The sequence below is a fragment of the Brachyhypopomus gauderio genome, unplaced genomic scaffold (genome assembly GCF_052324685.1).
Source record: "Brachyhypopomus gauderio isolate BG-103 unplaced genomic scaffold, BGAUD_0.2 sc130, whole genome shotgun sequence".
Classification (NCBI taxonomy): Eukaryota; Metazoa; Chordata; class Actinopteri; order Gymnotiformes; family Hypopomidae; genus Brachyhypopomus; species Brachyhypopomus gauderio.
In genome coordinates this window covers 117,501-132,878 of record NW_027506951.1, presented here as the reverse complement: position 1 = coordinate 132,878, position 15,378 = coordinate 117,501, and the positions used below count along the sequence as shown (strand labels likewise).

Below are 15,378 nucleotides of genomic sequence, written 5' to 3'. Positions count from 1 at the left end.
CGTAAGCGTTCATCTACTTATTCAGAATGGCAGGAGAAGAAAGAAGATCAAGTAGTGACATATCCTGCCAGGATGCCTTTTGCAAAGTGTTGTATGTGACTGTGTGCTGAGGCGAGGTTGAAGAGGAAGCTGCTTTTATCCGACTGGAAATGATGATTCTTGCCTCTTCCAATTCAACATAAATTCACCTTCTTTCGTGAAAAAGTCGGCAAAGATTTCTTCATAGAGGTAGTGTGGCCGAGTGGTCTAAGGCGCTGGATTTAAGCTCCATTCTCTTCGGAGGTGTGGGTTCAAATCCCACCGCTATCAAGTGGAGTTTTACAAACACTCACGGTCAGTTGTGCCCCTGCCAAATCACTTGTCTATGTGAAAAGAAGAAAACGAGTAGCGAAAAGAAAGAAGAAGCAGCAACTCATCCATCATCAAGTCATCCTTTCCAAGTCCCTTTAAATGCCATCTGCAGGGGTTTTAACTTGCTGTTCATATTTTTGTTGCTTAATATTTCATATAGCTAAATGATATGCAAGTCATTTATGACACATAAGCAGCAGCAATCCACTCAAGATGGGCCTTTTAATTATCCAAGGAGTTCAAGCAGGTATGTCAAAATGGGAATGGTGCTGTGTCCCTCCAAGAAAACGACTTGATACAAGTATGCTATGTACACTACCAGATTGTCATGTACTCTGAGTCTAAGTTGTGAGAATTCATAGCACACCAATAAACCCATGCTGATATTGGAACATTTGTAACGTGCAGGGTGTTAAAAGGCCGGACGATAAAACTTAAGCGTTCATCTACTTATTCAGAATGGCAGGAGAAAAAAGAAGATCAAGTAGTGACATATCCTGCCAGGATGCCTTTTGCAAAGTGTTGTATGTGACTGTGTGCTGAGGCGAGGTTGAAGAGGAAGCTGCTTTTATCCGACTGGAAATGATGATTCTTGCCTCTTCCAATTCAACATAAATTCACCTTCTTTCGTGAAAAAGTCGGCAAAGATTTCTTCATAGAGGTAGCGTGGCCGAGTGGTCTAAGGCGCTGGATTTAGATAGATAGATAGATAGATAGATAGATAGATACTTTATTTATCCCAGAGGGAAATTCCTGAGTTCCAGTAGCAAGGTACATGACAAATAACAGCAGCAAAAAAAGGTACATGACAAGAATTACAGCAGCCAAAATTACTTATTCCAATAATGGTGGAAGAAACAATGTGCAATAATGTGTGGAAGTGGAAGTAGTGCAATAATACAATATACAATAGTGCAAGTAGTGCAGTAATACAGTAGTAAGTGGAAAATTTAAGTACAGGTAATAAAAAATAGCAATACTGAAGATGGAGGTAAGGTGTGATTTGGGGGTATGACCATTAGAGTGACCGGAGGAGGTGTCACAAAGTTTGTAGTCTGCTGTGCTGAGATGAGTTAAACAGTCTTATGGCCTGAGGGACAAAAGACTTCCTGAGCCTGTCGGTGGAGCAGGACTTGGACAGCAGTCTGCCACTGAATGAGCTCCTCTGCCGGGTGATCGTGCTGTGCAGAGGGTGGTGAACATTGTCCATGATGTTCAGCAGCTTGTTGAGGGCTCTCCTCTCTGCCAGTGGTGTTAGGGGCTCCAGCTGTAAACCCAGCACAGAACCAGCTTTCCTCACCAGCCTGTCAATACGTCCAGCGTCCCTCTTGCTGATGCTGCCTCCCCAACACACTACAGCATAAAAGAGGACGCTGGCTACCACAGACTGGTAGAACATCAGCAGGAGTTTCTGGCAGATCCTGAATGACGCAAGCCTCCTGAGGAAGTACAGTCTGCTTTGGGCTTTCCTGTAGAGGTGGTCGGTGTTCACTGACCAGTCCAGCCTTTCATCCAGGTGCACTCCAAGGAACTTGTAGGCCTTCACCATCTCCACATTGACCCCATCAATGGAGACTGGCTGCTGAGAGGGCCTGGACCTTCTAAAGCCTATGCACATCTCCTTGGTTTTGGTGATGTTCAGCTGTAGATGGTTAGCTTTGCACCACACCACAAAGTCCTCAATCAGGCTCCTGTACTCCATCTCCTGTCCATTATGCACACACCACACAATTGCAGTGTCATCGGAGAACTTCTGCATGTGGCATGACTCCGAGTCGTATTTGAAGTCTGATGTGTACAGGGTAAACAGGACTGGAGAGAGGACGGTCCCCTGAGGTGCTCCTGTGTTGCTGATCACTGTATCAGAGGAGCAGTCCCTGATCCTGACATGTTGTGGCCTCCCAGTCAGGTAGTCAGTGATCCAGGTGACCAGGTGCATGTCCACCTCCATCTTCACCAGCTTGTCTCTCAGCAGTAGGGGCTGGATGGTGTTAAAGGCGCTGGAGAAGTCAAAGAACATGACCCTCACAGCACCGCTCCCTTTGTCCAGGTGAGAGTGAGCTCTGTGCAGGAGATGGAGGATGGCGTCCTCCACCCCCACCTTCTCCCTGTAAGCAAACTGCAGTGGGTCCTCAGCATGGTGGACCTGAGGTCTGAGGTGACTCAGCAGCAGTCGCTCCATGGTCTTCATCACGTGGGATGTTAGCGCAACTGGCCTGTAGTCATTCAGCTCCTTCGGGTGTGGCTTCTTGGGAACTGGAATGAGGCATGATGTCTTCCACGTGTCAGGGACCCTCCCTAGGCGTAGACTCAGATTGAAGACATGCTGAAGCGGCTCCCCCAGTTGGACAGCGCATGCTTTGAGCATTCTGGGGCACACTCTGTCCGGGCCAGCTGCCTTTCTGGGGTGAAGTCTCCTCAGCTGTCTTCTGACTTGGTCCACAGTGAAGGTGGGGGGACTGCAAGAGCCGTTTAGCCCACCAGCTGATGGTGGTGCTGATGTTGGCGGAGATGGTGGAGGTGATGGTGGTGGAGATGGTGGAGGTGAGGGTGGTGATGGTGGTGGAGATGGTGGAGGTGAGGGTGGTGATGGTGTTGGAGATGGTGGTGATGGTGACGGGGGTCATAGAGGTGAGGGTGAGGGCCGATCCGCTGGCCATGGTGACAGTGTGGTAACTGCTGCAGGAGGGGGGGAGGTGCAGGAGTAGGGGGCTGCTGGGGGGGCTAGTGGGGGTGACTGGGTGGTGAGTGCTGCAGGGGGGGAGGAGGCAGCAGGAGCAGGACAGTCAAACCTGTTGTAGAAGTTGTTAAACTGGTTTGCACTGTCCACACCCCCCTCCACTGAGCTGCTGCTATTGTTATTGCACCCTGTGATAGCTCTCATCGCACCCCAGACCTCCCTCATGTTATTGTCCTGCAGCCTTCTCTCCACTTTTCTCCTATAGGACTCTTTGGCCTCTTTCAGACGTACCTTGAGTTCCCTCTGTACGCGCTTCAGCTCCACCGAGTTTCCATCTTTGAACGCCCTCTTCTTCTGATTGAGGAGGTCCTTGACGTCACTGGTGATCCAGGGTTTATTATTTGGGAAGCAGCGTACAGTCCTTGTGGGAACAGCTACGTCCGTACAAAAGTTCAAGTAGTCCGTAACGCAGTGTGTCACTCCCTCAATGTCTTCACCGTGTGAATGTAGCAGCACGCTCCAATCAGTGGTCTCGAAGCAGTCCATGAGGGCTTCTTCTGCTTCAGGAGACCAAACTCTGAATGAGCGAGAGGTAGAAGGCTGCCTCAATACCAGTGGTTTGTACTGAGGCTGTAGGAAAACCAGATTGTGATCTGATTTCCCCAGTGGTGGTAGTGGGGTGGCCCTGTATGCGTCCCTCACATTAGCATACAGCAGGTCAATAGTCCTGTTTTTCCTGGTGGGACAGTCCACAAACTGGAAAAAGGCAGGCAGGGTAGAGTCCAGTGTGACATGGTTAAAGTCGCCAGAGATCAGACAGAAGGCGTCAGGGTGCTGTGTCTGTAGCGCTGCAACGGCGGAGTGGATGACGTCACACGCTGCCTGCGCGTCCGCCCGGGGTGGAATGTAAACACACACAAAGATGGCGTGTGAGAGCTCCCGCGGCATGTAATATGGGCTGAGGCTCACCGCTAACAGTTCTATGTCCCGACAGCAGATAACCTCCTTCACGCTTACATGACCGGGGTTGCACCACCTGGTGTTGATGAAAAGCGCAAGCCCCCCACCTTTGCGTTTCCCGCTGAGTTTCGGGTCCCTGTCCGCTCGCACCGTAGAGAATCCAGGTAGCTCCACGTTAGCGTCCGGGGTGTCGGGGGTGAGCCAGGTCTCGGTGAAACACAGCACGCTGCACTCCCTGTAGAGCTTCTGGGTCTTCACCAGACTAGCCAGCTCATCAGTTTTGTTGGTCAGCGAGTTGACATTCCCCATAACCACCGACGGGACCGAGGGTTTGTATCTCCACCGCTTCTCCGTCTTCTTAGCCTTTAGCTTAGCCTTTAGCTTAGCACCGGCTCTGCAGCCCCGATACTTACGCCTCAGCTCCCCCGGGATTGTTTGGACAATGCCCCCGCGTCCCATGGGACGGAGGCTCAGCAGTTGTTCCCGGGAATAGAATCGAAACTCTACACTGCACTCCATACCACTATGAAAATAAAAATTAAAATATCCTTAGGATATAAATAAGATGCACTTTGGTCGTGCGTAAAAGCCTGAGACAATAAATAAAGTTTAAAGAAACTCGAGAAAAGAGAAAAACAAATAACACAAAGACGGAGCTACTGGAAAAGGCAGCCACTCGCGGCGGCGCCGGAAGTAATGAAGTAATGATTTAAGCTCCAATCTCTTCGGAGGCGTGGGTTCAAATCCCACCGCTACCAAGTGGAGTTTTACAAACACTCACGGTCAGTTGTGCCCCTGCCAAATCACTTGTCTATGTGAAAAGAAGAAAACGAGTAGCGAAAAGAAAGTACAAGCAGCAAGTCATCCTTTCCAAGTCCCTTTAAATGCCATCTGCAGGGGATTTAACTTGCTGTTCCTATTTTTGTTGCTTAATATTTCATATCGCTAAATGATATGCAAGTCATTTATGACACATAAGCAGCAGCAATCCACTCAAGTTGGGCCTTTTAATTATCCAAGGAGTTCAAGCAGGTATGTCAAAATGGGAATGGTGCTGTGTCCCTCCAAGAAAACGACTTGATACAAGTATGCTATGTACACTACCAGATTGTCATGTACTCTGAGTCTAAGCTGTGAGAATTCATAGCACACCAATAAACCCATGCTGAAATTGGAACATTTGTAATGTGCAGGGTGTTAAAAGGCAGGACGATAAAACGTAAGCGTTCATTTACTTATTCAGAATGGCAGGAGAAGAAAGAAGATCAAGTAGTGACATATCCTGCCAGGATGCCTTTTGCAAAGTGTTGTATGTGACTGTGTGCTGAGGCGAGGTTGAAGAGGAAGCTGCTTTTATCAGACTGGAAATGATGATTCTTGCCTCTTCCAATTCAACATGAATTCACCTTCTTTCGTGAAAAAGTCGGCAAACACTTCTTTTTAGAGGTGGCGTTGCCGAGTGGTCTAAGGCGCTGGATTTAAGCTCCATTCTCTTCGGAGGCGTGGGTTCAAATCCCACTGCTACCAAGTGGAGTTTTACAAACACTCACGGTCAGTTTTGCCCCTGCCAAATCACTTGTCTATGTGTAGCCTGGCGGCCGTCACCTTGCTCACTCCGTCCGCTACTATTTGGCCGATAGATAATTTTTTTTTAATTTTTACTACGCCACCTGGGGCCCCACCCCCCAGGACCCTAATTTAACAATGGTTGTAATGAACAATAAACAGTTACTTTGAGCACTACCAGTAGCAAATATTTAATAACAGGACTGGATAAAATACATAACAATCATAAAACCACATCACAAAGCTACAGTCTTCACAAAAGGACAAGTGCCGTCCATACAACAACCAGAGCACCGATTAAGGCTCCTCAGGTCTCATCAAACCCGCTGGCTGGCCGCTCTGCCGTCCGACAACACAGGACACCTGACTGGGAGGGGTGCAATAAGGGCAATAAAAGTTAAGGGCTGGCCGGTTAGCTCTACATACACAGCACCCCAACAACAATTTGAATTAGCACAAACAATCACACATCAAACCCGCGTACACCCACAATCCAAAATCAATAAGAAAGTATCTCTTAGCAGAGCATAACACGATATTACCTCCCAGCCACCCACTAACACTGCCGATTACGGCAACAGCCCAGCTCACCAACTCAGAGGCCTATCGCCAGTCGCCGTGCAGCTTACGATCAGCCAGCAAGACCAATGGACTCACAGCAACACTTGTTACCTAACTGTGGTCAGGTAAACAAAAAAACAATAATCATTCACAATACAGTAACGCCACTAAATCATAAAAAAACAAAACATAACTAACATCCCACACAAGCAACAAAACACCAAACCAAGAAAAAAAGGAAAGGAAACAGAACACTAATGTCAAACCCGTTAGGCAAAAACAGCAACGGCAATTAAGTTGGACTCTGGTTCCCCCAGGCTCTCAACCTGTACTGGTCCAAAGTTTGGGCACAACAGTAAACTCTTTGCAAGTCACCAGAGCATCAACGCAGGGCACACCAAAATGTTGCACCACATCATCTGACTTGGGTCTGTCTTTATACATACCCCCCTAATAATTAGTTGTCATTTTAAAATGGGCTGCAGCTGAGATTAGCTCACTACCGTAATAGATGGAATAAAAGCGCACCCCTGCCCAATGGGACTTAAAAGAAGATGCCGTTTCTCAGCCCACAATAGTCGGCTGGTTACATTCTACCCCGGACATTTTAAATCGGTGTCCCACCGATAGCTCAAAACCTAAAATCCTAACACCATGGCCTAAATATGGCAGGCAGACTACCACCAACCCTAGGGACCCGGTTGTTTTCCACCCCAACTGCCATACCCACTACAGACACCGGCAAATGGTGGGGATTTCTGTGTGTCCCTGCTGTAGTGAGAGTTGTCCTACGCCCCACACGCACTTCAGTGCCAGGCACCACTACAGGGGGAGAGTGAATTACATTAGAGGGCACAGCACCCCTTAAATTATTAGGAGACCTGGAAGAAACGTCAGGCTCCAGCAGCAACGGTGGTTGTACTTGATCTCTAGTGTCCAAAGGCACTACTGCAACCCACTGTCCCAGGTCCTCTCCCTCACCACTGATATCACCATCCAGTTCGGTCCGTCCTATCTCTGACGGCGGTGGCTGGACGCAAGGTGGGGCCAACTTCAACATGGAACGATGGACCTGACGGGGACGACTATGGTCCTGTACTGGGGCCACTGAATAGACCGCTCCGCCCACTCCTGGGGCCATTAGTACTTCATAAACAGTGGATTCCCAAGCATCTTGAATTTTATTACGGCCTCGTACAGAGTTGTTGCGAAGGTAAACGAGGCTACCCACACTTAATGGCTCCGCTTGCAACTTCTGGTCATGCCCCTCCTTCCGCTGTTGAGCTGCAGTCTGCACCTTAACTCTCACCTTCTCAAATGCCACCCGAAGTCGCCTCTGATGTTCCCTCATCCAACTACACACGGAACCCCCTTCCAGCTCCCGTGATCGTCCTAACAAAAAGTCAATAGGAAGCTGGGGTTCTTGCCCAAACATCAAAAAATGAGGGGACTCCTTGGTGGTCTGGTGAACTGTAGAATTATAATTGAACACCAACTGAGGGAGAAATTCTGTCCAGTGCCTCTTCTGCTCATGAGAAAGAGTACGCAGGAGACCATGCATGGTGCGATTAAATCTCTCGCATTGGCCATTTCCTTGTGGATGGTAAGGAGTAGTACGTGTCTTTTGGACACCATACAAAGCACAGAGCTGGTGGACTAAAGCATTCTCAAAGCTTCGACCCTGGTCAGAATGTATTTGCCTAGGGACACCATACCTGTAAAACCATTCTTTAAGCAGCACATTCGCCACTGTAGAAGCCCGCTGATCACGTGTAGGAATTACCTGTGTAAACTTTGAGAAAACATCAGTTATCACCAACACCTGCTCAAATCCTTCGGCAGATGGTTCCAACAAAGAAAAGTCCATTGCCACTATCTCATTGGGTCTCGACGCCAATAGATGACCCATTGGGGCCCGTATCCGAGTGTGTGGAGGCTTTGCCAATGCACACCTACCACACTGTTGACACCACTCTCTAATGTCCTGACTCATACCTGGCCAATAGCACCTCTGTCGCACCAATTCCAGGGTACGTTCAACACCTTGATGGCCATGATTGTCATGCAACTGTTGTAGTACTTCCTTTTTCAAACCATCTGGCAGAATTAACTGCCAGACCTCCTCCCCTCCTTCTGGTCGAAAAATTTGTCTATACAAAATGCCCTCAGACTGAACAATACGATCCCACTGTTGCAAAAGCCCGTGAACTGCTGTAGGTAACTGCCTTCTCTCCTCTGCACTAGGCCGTCTCTGGTCCTGCCAGAATGGATGGAATGCACTTATAGCAGGATCTGACTGTTGCAAAGCCCTCACCTCTTCACTAGTACGAGATGGTAGTGCTGTGATGGCTAACTGAGCCGTAGCAGGATGTGAATCTCCAGCAACGGCACCTTGTAGTGCCAGGGGCAATATAGTCCCCCCTGTATCAACCTCAGTGCCTACAATGGGATCAAGGCACTGCCTGGACAATGAATCCGCATTCTTATTAGTTCGTCCAGGTCGATAACGAACGGTATACTGAAAGGAGGAAAGTTGGGCCACCCACCGTTGTTCTGTGGCCCCCAACTTGGCGGTCTCCAAGTGACTCAGTGGGTTATTGTCAGTCCACACAATGCACCGCTGACCCCACAAATACTCCCGGAATTTCTCCGTCATGGCCCACTTTAGTCCCAAAAACTCCAGCTTCATGGAGCTATATGACTTTTCAGGTGGCCGAAGACTTCGACTCGCATAGGCAATAGGTCTAACCTCCCCCCCCTGGTCTTGAGACAACACAGCTCCCAGGCCTTGGTGGCTAGCATCGACCTCTAGAATGAAAGGGAGAGAAAAGTCAGCAAAAGCAAGGATAGGGGCCTGGATGAGTCTCTCCTTCAGGTGCTTGAAGCTATCCTCACATGATTCCGACCACACCTGAGGCAAAAATGGCCTGGCCTGTTTCCGTTTTTTTGTAGAACCCTGTTCGGCCACTAGGTGATACAGAGGACCTGCCAGTTTAGAAAAGCCTGCCACAAACCGCCTATAGTAGCTGGCAAAGCCCAAAAATGAGCGCAGCTCTGCCACATTGGTGGGACGTGGCCAATGTGCAACTGCAGACACCTTTTCAGGGTCAGTAGACACCCCCCTCTCTGAGATGCGATGACCCAAATACTGAACCTCATGTTTGAAGAAACAGCATTTCTCCAGTTTTGCCTTCAAGCCCTCCTGTTGCAATCGGCTCAATACCAGCTCTAACCGATGTACATGTTCCTCTACACTAGATGAAAAAATAATAATATCATCCAGGTAAAGTAACAAGGACTGGCAGTTCTGATCCCCAAACATGCGTTCCATTAACCTTTGGAATGTACTAGGTGCATTACACAGCCCAAATGGCATTCTATTGAACTCAAATAGTCCAAATGGTGTGCAAAATGCAGTCTTGGGGCGATCGCCCTCTGTTACTGGAATCTGGTTGTACCCGCTAGCCAAATCCATGGTGGAAAACCACTTGGCGCCGGACAAAGCATCTAATGACTCTTCAATACGAGGGAGGGGGAAAGCATCTTTCCTGGTCTTACTGTTTAGGGAACGGTAGTCCACACACATACGGATGCTACCATCCTTCTTTACCACAACAATGGGTGAGGCGTAAGGGCTACTACTTTCCCGGATCACTTGATTGTCAAGTAACTGGTGGATATGAGCCTTCACTGCATCATAGTCACAAGGGGGAATGCGCCGATACCGCTGCCTCACTGGTTTGTCATCAGTTACTGGGATGTCATGGGAAATCAATGCAGTACACCCCAAATCTCCCTCAAATGCTGAGAACACCGTTTCATACCTCATCAGCAACCCCTTAACTCTAGCCTGTTCTGGCTCCGAAAGTGCTGATAATTCCATATGCCGGATCTGCTCATGCACCGGGTCTACCGTAGCCTCCACTATATTAGCAGAGACTGGAAATTGGCCTTCTCCCTCAACAACCCCATTAGGCAAACTTACCACTTGGGCTAGACTCAGCTTTCCCAGTGGGTATCGAGGTCCCAAAAACACAGGCGCATGACTCACATTCACCAGCGGGACATACACCGTACCCCTCACCACCTGAACCAATGCCGGGGAAACCAACAGCCCACTGGGCAATGCCTTAGCCTCACTCAATGGCTCCAACAACACAGTACTGGATGTTGTGCAAAACTGGTCAGAGCATGTAGCAGCCACCATCTTAATTGTACCACTTGGAATCAGCACAGGCCTCTTACCCCGTACTTTAGCAAGCCCAGTACCCACCCTAAGTGGCCTACTCTCCACATGGTGGCAGTACTGGAGTGCCTGCTGCCAGGGTGATGACGCATAACTTACTGGTGGAAGATCAAATAAGGCGGCACCATGTTGGTGAAACAACTCTGCATAGCACTCCCGGACAACATTCATACCCAATACTGCAGGGGCCGTGGGGCCCTTTGGCAGATCCTTCACCACTAACCACCCACGGTTTGGGAGAACCTTCCCTAAAACTTCAACCGTTAGTTCCACATACCCCACATACGGTATACTCAACCCATTTGCAGCACGAAGCTGTAGCCACCGACAAGGCTGAAGCTGGTTCCGGAAGTGCTGTGCAAAGACGCTTTCAGCTATAGTGGACACCATTGACCCGGTATCCAACAAGCAATTTACAACTACTCCCCCCAATCTAATGGCCACCTTAGGACACTGCCCCACCAGTGATGAAATCGCTTGACTAGAAGGGGCCTCCCCAGAGCCTGTGCCATACCCTCCCAATGTGTGGCTCTGCACATTGGGGGGAGCTAGTTTTCCCCCCCTCGTGACTCCTTGGCCAGAGAAGATGGTCCTGGAACAACAGGATGAGTCTGAACAACCCGTTCATTATCACACTCCCTGGCATAATGGCCTGGCTGTTGACATCTCCTGCACACCACTGTAGGAGAACGATTAGGCCGTGATGTATATGCTGGCCGCTGTAAAGCTGCTAAGCTCCGTGTTAATTGAGCTATCTGTTCTTGTTGTCTTAACAACATTGTTCTCAATTCAGCAAACTCAGACCCTGCTGCATTAACTGGTTGACTTCCCACACTCTGTGGGACCCCTGAACATTGCATTGCACACAGTGAAGGGACAGAGTGACTCCTGCCTCTCCCCTCCGGTGGCCTCCCCTCACGCTCCCACCGAATGGCCTCGGACCGTACTTCCAACATAGATAAGGCTGGTTGTTGACGAACAAGACGCTTTAATTCCCTGCGAAGAGCAGAGTCAATGACATGTTCTATGAACTGGTCACGCAACAAAATTTTAGCATTAGGAACTGCATTAGGAGCACTTTGTACCACTTGGTCCATAAGGGCGCAGAGAGCATGAGAATACTCTTGTAAGGATTCCCCTTCCAACTGCTTCCTTGAGAAGAACTGCTCCTGTAAGGCAATATAAGAAGTAGAACACCCATACAATTCTCTAAGAGTGGATATAATCTTCTGGGGATCCTCCCTCTCTGCTTTAGGCCGGTATTTTATCTCATACTTTGCTTCCCCATCCAAGTGATCGTACATAAAATAGGCCTGCTCTAAAGGCCCCAACTGTCTAATTCGAATACAAGCCTGTAGCTCTTCCACCCACTCATCAATGCTCACCCCAGATAGCCCTCTGAATATAGAACACTTCCTTTCTCTTGGAACATACAACAACCGTTCCACGGGGCATACATTAGAGGCAGCAGGAGTATTAGAACCAGGCACATGATTAGACGGCCCGGCATCCGCTGGTGCTCGCTCTTCAGCTGGTGCCTGCTCCTGAAGATGCTCCTTCTCCGCTTGAAGCTGGCGCACCATGTCCCTCAACTCCTGTAACTCATCCTCCATAACAAAGTCAGTAGGTGGAAAACAAGTTCATATGCAGTAGCTCCACTATTACAGTCCCACTTGCGTCGCAGCGTACTCCAGCCAAATCGTCCTGATGTGCCGTTGCTGTTTTGCCTTATTTAATAAATAAATCACAAATCCACAAAACAAACAAACCCCCACAGCTCCTGCCGACTGCGCCAATTTGTAGCCTGGCGGCCGTCACCTTGCTCACTCCGTCCGCTACTATTTGGCCGATAGATAATTTTTTTTTAATTTTTACTACGCCACCTGGGGCCCCACCCCCCAGGACCCTAATTTAACAATGGTTGTAATGAACAATAAACAGTTACTTTGAGCACTACCAGTAGCAAATATTTAATAACAGGACTGGATAAAATACATAACAATCATAAAACCACATCACAAAGCTACAGTCTTCACAAAAGGACAAGTGCCGTCCATACAACAACCAGAGCACCGATTAAGGCTCCTCAGGTCTCATCAAACCCGCTGGCTGGCCGCTCTGCCGTCCGACAACACAGGACACCTGACTGGGAGGGGTGCAATAAGGGCAATAAAAGTTAAGGGCTGGCCGGTTAGCTCTACATACACAGCACCCCAACAACAATTTGAATTAGCACAAACAATCACACATCAAACCCGCGTACACCCACAATCCAAAATCAATAAGAAAGTATCTCTTAGCAGAGCATAACACGATATTACCTCCCAGCCACCCACTAACACTGCCGATTACGGCAACAGCCCAGCTCACCAACTCAGAGGCCTATCGCCAGTCGCCGTGCAGCTTACGATCAGCCAGCAAGACCAATGGACTCACAGCAACACTTGTTACCTAACTGTGGTCAGGTAAACAAAAAAACAATAATCATTCACAATACAGTAACGCCACTAAATCATAAAAAAACAAAACATAACTAACATCCCACACAAGCAACAAAACACCAAACCAAGAAAAAAAGGAAAGGAAACAGAACACTAATGTCAAACCCGTTAGGCAAAAACAGCAACGGCAATTAAGTTGGACTCTGGTTCCCCCAGGCTCTCAACCTGTACTGGTCCAAAGTTTGGGCACAACAGTAAACTCTTTGCAAGTCACCAGAGCATCAACGCAGGGCACACCAAAATGTTGCACCACATCATCTGACTTGGGTCTGTCTTTATACATACCCCCCTAATAATTAGTTGTCATTTTAAAATGGGCTGCAGCTGAGATTAGCTCACTACCGTAATAGATGGAATAAAAGCGCACCCCTGCCCAATGGGACTTAAAAGAAGATGCCGTTTCTCAGCCCACAATAGTCGGCTGGTTACATTCGTGAAAAGAAGAAAACGAGTAGCGAAAAGAAAGAAGAAGCAGCAACTCATCCATCATCAAGTCATCCTTTCCAAGTCCCTTTAAATGCCATCTGCAGGGGTTTTAACTTGCTGTTCATATTTTTGTTGCTTAATATTTCATATAGCTAAATGATATGCAAGTCATTTATGACACATAAGCAGCAGCAATCCACTCAAGATGGGCCTTTTAATTATCCAAGGAGTTCAAGCAGGTATGTCAAAATGGGAATGGTGCTGTGTCCCTCCAAGAAAACGACTTGATACAAGTATGCTATGTACACTACCAGATTGTCATGTACTCTGAGTCTAAGTTGTGAGAATTCATAGCACACCAATAAACCCATGCTGATATTGGAACATTTGTAACGTGCAGGGTGTTAAAAGGCCGGACGATAAAACTTAAGCGTTCATCTACTTATTCAGAATGGCAGGAGAAAAAAGAAGATCAAGTAGTGACATATCCTGCCAGGATGCCTTTTGCAAAGTGTTGTATGTGACTGTGTGCTGAGGCGAGGTTGAAGATTAAGCTGCTTTTATCCGACTGGAAATGATGATTCTTGCCTCTTCCAATTCAAAATAAATTCACCTTCTTTCGTGAAAAAGTCGGCAAAGACTTCTTCATAGAGGTAGCGTGGCCGAGTGGTCTAAGGCGCTGGATTTAAGCTCCAATCTCTTCGGAGGCGTGGGTTCAAATCCCACCGCTACCAAGTGGAGTTTTACAAACACTCACGGTCAGTTGTGCCCCTGCCAAATCACTTGTCTATGTGAAAAGAAGAAAACGAGTAGCGAAAAGAAAGAACAAGCAGCAAGTCATCCTTTCCAAGTCCCTTTAAATGCCATCTGCAGGGGATTTAACTTGCTGTTCCTATTTTTGTTGCTTAATATTTCATATCGCTAAATGATATGCAAGTCATTCATGACACATAAGCAGCAGCAATCCACTCAAGATGGGCCTTTTAATTATCCAAGGAGTTCAAGCAGGTATGTCAAAATGGGAACGGTGCTGTGTCCCTCCAAGAAAACGACTTGATACAAGTATGCTATGTACACTACCAGATTGTCATGTACTCTGAGTCTAAGCTGTGAGAATTCATAGCACACCAATAAACCCATGCTGATATTGGAACATTTGTAACGTGCAGGGTGTTAAAAGGCCGGACGATAAAACGTAAGCGTTCATCTACTTATTCAGAATGGCAGGAGAAGAAAGAAGATCAAGTAGTGACATATCCTGCCAGGATGCCTTTTGCAAAGTGTTGTATCTGACTGTGTGCTGAGGCGAGGTTGAAGAGGAAGCTGCTTTTATCCGACTGGAAATGATGATTCTTGCCTCTTCCAATTCAACATAAATTCACCTTCTTTCGTGAAAAAGTCGGCAAAGTCTTCTTCATAGAGGTAGCGTGGCCGAGTGGTCTAAGGCGCTGGATTTAAGCTCCATTCTCTTCGGAGGCGTGGGTTCAAATCCCACCGGTATCAAGTGGAGTTTTACTAACACTCACGGTCAGTTATGCCCCTGCCAAATCACTTGTCTATGTGAAAAGAAGAAAACGAGTAGCGAAAAGAAAGAACAAGCAGCAAGTCATCCTTTCCAAGTCCCTTTAAATGCCATCTGCAGGTGATTTAACTTGCTGTTCCTATTTTTGTTGCTTAATATTTCATATCGCTAAATGATATGCAAGTCATTTATGACACATAAGCAGCAGCAATCCACTCAAGATGGGCCTTTTAATTATCCAAGGAGTTCAAGCAGGTATGTCAAAATGGGAACGGTGCTGTGTCCCTCCAAGAAAACGACTTGATACAAGTATGCTATGTACACTACCAGATTGTCATGTACTCTGAGTCTAAGCTGTGAGAATTCATAGCACACCAATAAACCCATGCTGAAATTGGAACATTTGTAATGTGCAGGGTGTTAAAAGGCCGGACGATAAAACTTAAGCATTCATCTACTTATTCAGAATGGCAGGAGAAGAAAGAAGATCAAGTAGTGACATATCCTGCCAGGATGCCTTTTGCAAAGTGTTGTATCTGACTGTGTGCTGAGGCGAGGTTGAAGA

General features: G+C 47.7%; 4 non-coding genes across 4 annotated transcripts; all 4 read left to right on the top strand.

The window, feature by feature from the left end:
* The first annotated feature begins 227 nt into the window (after positions 1-227).
* On the top strand, positions 228-309 carry trnal-uaa (transfer RNA leucine (anticodon UAA)). Its single transcript has one exon. It is a non-coding gene; the product is annotated as a tRNA-Leu (tRNA).
* Positions 310-5,436: 5,127 nt separating this feature from the next.
* On the top strand, positions 5,437-5,518 carry trnal-uaa (transfer RNA leucine (anticodon UAA)). Its single transcript has one exon. It is a non-coding gene; the product is annotated as a tRNA-Leu (tRNA).
* An 8,425-nt stretch (positions 5,519-13,943) lies between these two features.
* On the top strand, positions 13,944-14,025 carry trnal-uaa (transfer RNA leucine (anticodon UAA)). The gene has a single exon. It is a non-coding gene; the product is annotated as a tRNA-Leu (tRNA).
* Positions 14,026-14,712: 687 nt separating this feature from the next.
* Positions 14,713-14,794, top strand: trnal-uaa (transfer RNA leucine (anticodon UAA)). Its single transcript has one exon. It is a non-coding gene; the product is annotated as a tRNA-Leu (tRNA).
* Positions 14,795-15,378: the final 584 nt, after the last annotated feature.